Source organism: Electrona antarctica (assembly GCF_951216825.1).
Source record: "Electrona antarctica genome assembly, chromosome: 19".
Taxonomy (NCBI): Eukaryota; Metazoa; Chordata; class Actinopteri; order Myctophiformes; family Myctophidae; genus Electrona; species Electrona antarctica.
In genome coordinates, this window is record NC_136800.1 from 33,294,724 (window position 1) to 33,300,723 (window position 6,000).

The following is a 6,000-nucleotide window of genomic DNA, read 5'->3' on the forward strand; positions in this document are numbered from 1 at the left end:
CAGCCAGGTCTACGAAAACAAGCCCAAATTAAGCGACTATTATAGACCACTTTAAACCTGCACTTGAAACCTATACAGTACACATCGGCTATTTGAAAATAGCTCACAACGTGTTGCGATGTGACACGTTGTGAGCTTGAAGATCAGCTATTAAAATAAAATTGTGGAATATATATATATATATTTTTTGTACATATTTTCAAATACGGGCACGCAAATTAATGTACGGGTCCTCGACGTTAAAAACTTTGAGAACCACGGCTTCAAACAACATTAGGAAGCAAGTCCCAAATAAGCAAAGTTCTACACTTTAGAAACAACCCCCCACCTCCATTTAAAAAATAATTAAGAAAAAAAGAAAAGAAAAACACAACCACCAACATGTACAAGCGACCTTTCAGAAATTCCAGCCCAAAGTCGCTTAGTATGAGCTATGGACTTTAGCATGCTAGGCTAGCGGCCTGCTGCCATATCATTGGTCTGCGTATAGCCTGCCCCAGCGGCCTGCTGCCGTATCATTGGTCTGCGTATAACCTGCCCCAGCGGTGGGGCCGTATCATTGGTCTACATATAGCCTGCCCCAGCGGTGGGGCCGTATCATTGGTCTACGTATAGCCTGCCCCAGCGGTGGGGACGTGTCATTGGTCTACGTATAGCCTGCTCTAGCGGTGGAGGCGTGTCATTGGTCTGCGTATAGCCTGCCCCAGCGGTGGGGACGTGTCATTGGTCTGCGTATAGCCTGCCCCAACGGTGGGGACGTGTCATTGGTCTGCGTATAACCTGCCCCAGCGGTGGGGACGTGTCATTGGTCTGCATACAGCCTGCCCCAGCGGTGGGGACGGCACTGCTCTGCTCTCTGAACAACCATGCACAGCTTGCACACACTTTCAGCATCCCACGCTCTGGGTGTACGGCTGGTCCTCTGTCATGGTCACTGGTGGAGACACTCACTCGTACGCACGCACGTACGCACGCACGCACGCACGCACGCACGCACACACACACACACACACACACAAAGTGTCCCACTTTCCACTCCAAAAACAGCTGCGAGAGAGTGGGGGTGGCGGGGGGAAGGAGGTATTGCTTTGGGGAGAAAGAGGGATGCTTTGCTCTCTCTTTCTCTCTCTCTCACTCTCTCACTCTCTCTCTGTTTCTTTCTACAGCCCTCTATCTCTTTACTCCCACTAAATCTCCATCTCGTAACATAATGAGATCTGATCCTAGTTATCTGGTTCTGTTCCAGCCTTTTGCATTTCGGGGCCATCTCTCTCTCTTTCTCTCATTCTCCCCCCCCCACCCCCCCCCTTTCCTGTCAACCGTGGCCATCTGTGGCTTTTGATCGTCGGGAAGAGCCCTGACAGGCCCATCTGAGGAGTGTAGCTAAAAGGAAGCGAGATGAGACTGTATATTGAATCTATAGGAGCGGGGGGAGGTAGGATGGGGGGGTCCATCAGAAGCCACACGGTGGGACAGAGAGAGAGAGAGAGAGAGAGAGAGAGAGAGAGAGAGAGAGAGAGAGAGAGAGAGAGAGGGTATTGTCTGTTGAGTCAGTCTTGACAGTGGAGAGATACTAGAACAGTCGGGCCGAGCTGTGGGGGGAAGGATTTGAGTGACGTGGAATGCTATTCGGTGGGACCTCGCGGGATGCAGCGAGCTGACACATCGGTGGCAGCAAGCCCAATAGGCTTTGATTTACACCACACACACACACACACACACACACACACACACACACACACAACATCTGAGAGGAAGGGTGCGTTGTCCATTCCGCCAGCCACTACAGAAGATGTATTGTGAGAGGAGGCTCTGTATCAAAGAGAGCTAGAGAGAGAGACGCACGCACGCACGCGCACGCACACACACACACACACACACACACACACACACACACACACACACACACACACACACACACACACACACACACACACACACACACACACACACACACACACACACACACACATAATGGTAGATCTATGATGTGCCATCTTAAGTGTCTCCAGTTACAAGTTATAGCCGCTCATATTTGACATATATAACTTTCTTCCGCGCGTTCGGCGCAGCAGACACACAACAGCCGTCTCCCCGTGGCAGGTATTTTTCCAAGAGGAAGCCATTAGAGGAAGTAAAACAAGCTGCCTGGCTGGGTGCCCACTCTGGCCGTGTTCTGAGACGGTATATGGAGGTGATTTGTTGGGCTCAATAGACTGTTCCCCCCCGTGGTTAGCCTGTAGTGCTGTACCATTACGCACGGTACACAGTGACATCGTGGTTAGCCTGTAGCGCTGTACCAGTACGCACGGTACACAGTGACATCGTCAAGCAGGCGTACAGACAGAGGCAGACAAGAGGAGAGGATGGTGACTTACAGAGATAACATATGAGAGAGAACCTCAATCTGCGATTTCTTCAACTGTATGGTTGTATGAACAACAGCAATATAGGTTTAGAATGATATATGAATGAATACCTAAACATAATTGTAAATGGTAAATGGTAATTGTACATACTGACACCGAGCACTAGTGCGTAAAATCACAGATTGGGCTTATAATAAAATGGTTTGGTCACGTCATTTTACTTCATTCCATGAGAGAGAGAGAGAGAGAGAGAGAGAGCGAGAGAGAGAGAGGCGAATAGACAGAAAAAAAGGGGGTTGAAAGTAAGTGATGACACAGAGTGCAGGGACTGATAGGAGAATGGATGTCTGGTCACCCATGAGGAAATTGAGGGCAGCGATTTAGCAGAGAGTATGAGGAGATGTCAGTCTCATTGAAATTCTGATTTAAAACGGAGGCCAGGTGGAAGGCTGGACCGCCAACGTGCCTCACACCATCGCATAATTTCCTCTTTTTCGAGTCTACGGAGGTGTTATTTATTTTTTATTTCGGAACAAGTCGGTAACTGCTTTCCCGAGATCATGACAACTACAGCAGTGCAATCTTGTTCATAGTGAAATACCGGGGGAGAATTGGCAGAGCAATTCCAAAACTATTACAGTCTGACATGTTTATTTATTTTATTTTTTTGTATGCATTAGCTACCTTTTATCCTTTCCGTACTCTGCAGCCAGCCACAGCTTGTACCGTGTACAAGCAGTCGAAAGGTCTGTGCAAAAAGCAGCTATTTGCCGTCAAGTAGCACCTTGGAAATGTCCCTGCTCATTTGGGAAGTCCCGTGCACGCGCTTGCTTGCGGACGCACACACATACCGCCCCAATGTAAACATCCTAATTAGTGGTGGAGGTTGAGAGAGCAGGCAGAGGGCCGCCTCGCTAGCCGGTGGCCATCTGGCAGAGCCTTGCCGCATCCCGTCTATAGGTCCGTACGTGTTCTGCCAAGACGTGTTCAGACTGCTTGTGGGAGGCTTAAAACCTCAACCACTTGATAACTATGTAATTTGTCATCGGCCGGACACTGAAAATAGCTTATTGTCCGCCTGTTCGACTGTTTATACACGTCTTGAGAATGTGTGAACATTTTAGAAAGATTTCCATATGATAGCGATGACACGACGACCCTAATAGTGACGCACGCAGGTGTTGAAAGTGGAGCTTATATTAGGGCTATAATTATCTTGTGCCACCCCTTACCCCGTATCCCTAAACCTATTTAGCCATTTTTACTATTTTGAAAAAGCTTTTAAATTAGTTAAAATATTCGATCTACAAGCTCACAACGTGCCGATGTAGATCGGTTAGTTGAACTAGGTTTTTCAAAATAGTAAAAAAAAATACGTTTAGGGATATGGACGACATATGGACGAAAATAGATCCCTAAAATGTCGAGTGGACACTATGTGCACACGTGGAAACGCCGGCTGTATTTCTTTCACACGCATGCCTGATTCATCACACGCGTGTTCACGCACGCAGACACGCATGCAGGTCCATCCGTTGTGGTTGACAGACAGTGCACCGGCCGCCACGTCCTAATAAATCCTTCCATTATCTGAAGTCACTGGTGGACGTAAAGGTCTGTGAAGGTACTTGAGCTCATTTCCTGCCTCAGAGTAGGTGCAGGAGGACAGGCGGGCATTAACCCTCATGCTTCCTGTTCTGCCAAGTGACGTGTGTGTGTGTGTGTGTGTGTGTGTGTGTGTGTGTGTGTGTGTGTGTGTGTGTCTGTGTGTGACTGTGTGTGACTGTGTGTGCGTGTTCTTTTACAAAAGGGAGACCAGCTAACCGGAGCATTAGCCACAGATTAGTCCCAAATCCCAACATTATTAAAGGAGGTATCGTCTAACGCGCATATATGAAATCCCTCTGTGTTTCTCACACAAGCCTCCACTGTATGGATGTTATTTCTGTGATGTGTGAAATGTCACAGAGCGCGGCAGTGTTATGTATCCACGTTGTTTTTAGAGCCATTTGAGAATGGATTGCACTTTCACACCTGGTAGCGAGGTCGATTTGCGCTTGAGACGCCAAAGCAAATACAGTACACACTGTGTTGGGAAAATAGTCGATCTACAAAGCTGTGAGCTTATAGATCTGTTTGTGTTATTTTAAATAAAAGGTTTCACCTATAATGCCCTAAGAGATATAGGGATGTAGCCGTTTGTTGCAATAGCCTACAGAAATGTGATGTGTGCAGTTGCTTTGATACCTGTGGAAATTGAAACCGATTCGGATCTCAAAACATTTTGAGGTTACTGTGTGTGTGTGTGTGTGTGTGTGTGTGTGTGTGTGTGTGTGTGTGTGTGTGTGTGTGTGTGTGTGTGTGTGTGTGTGTGTGTGTGTGTGTGTGTGTGTGTGTGTGTGTGTGTGTGTGTGTGTGTGTGTGTGTGTGTGTGTGTGTGTGTGTGTGTGTGTGTGTGAGGTTTGTTCAATTAAGCCCCTATGTCGCCCCTGTATATATAGTAATGGTTTATGCCTCCAAATGTAAAAAGGAACATTGTGTGTGTGTGTGTGCGTGTGCTTGCGCACAGTGTTTCGAAGCGGTCATTCCCATTACTATGTTCTTGACTTGAATCAGCAAACAGACGTCTTGATTTCAGGGTTAGTTGCTCCAAACGGCCCAAAATGTGCCAAAGGGCAGTCAACAGGATCTCAGCCAGCCTTGTGTAAAAGTGAAGAGCTGTACCTGCCAACAGTAGTCCCTCCTCTGTGTCCTGCTATAGTGAGTGTTTGGCTGGAGTGGCGATGCTGAGCCCTGCTAAGCTCGCACGGCTCAGCGCCGTGAATGGACTATTGTGGGACAAGCTTCAATAACCTGGCATTGAATTGATGACCCAGAAATCCGCTGAAGTGAAGTTCTGGACTCGTAACAATGGCTTCGGCCAAGACAAAGTTGCTCCGTATGCCAGGGAACCGAGAGCCGCGGAGCCATTTCCTCTTCCTGTTCCCGCAATGACATCACAGGGGTCTGTGGGGGAGCCATTGGGACTTGGGAGCACCTGTGTCCCGTCTCCATGACAACCGAGCCTGCGGGTGATGGAATACACTCGGATGAGCTGACCGCGCACACCAGCAAGAGCACGCACGCACGCGCACACACACACACACACACACACACACACACACACACACACACACACACACACACACACACACACACACACACACACACACACACACACGCACACACACACAAACATGCCTACACACCCGTGTGCACACTCACACAAATACGTGTATAGACCCTCCTGTAGTGTACTGTACACGCATGACCAACACGTGCACACACACACACACACACACACACACACACAGGTGCAACCACGTGCGCGCGCACACACACACACACACACACACACACACACACACACACACACACACACACACACACACACACACACATACGTTGGGCGTAAAGAAAATAAAAAATTAACTTGGAGGCCAAATAAATCACACCCCATGGAGTCCGGGGTGAGAGCCCCTGATGAGATATATAGAGCCTACAGAAATAGGCCATCGCTACCCCCATTCCTCCTCGCCCAGCGCCCGAGTTAATGGCTTTCAGATCTCCGGGAGGCTCCCTGACTCGGCCT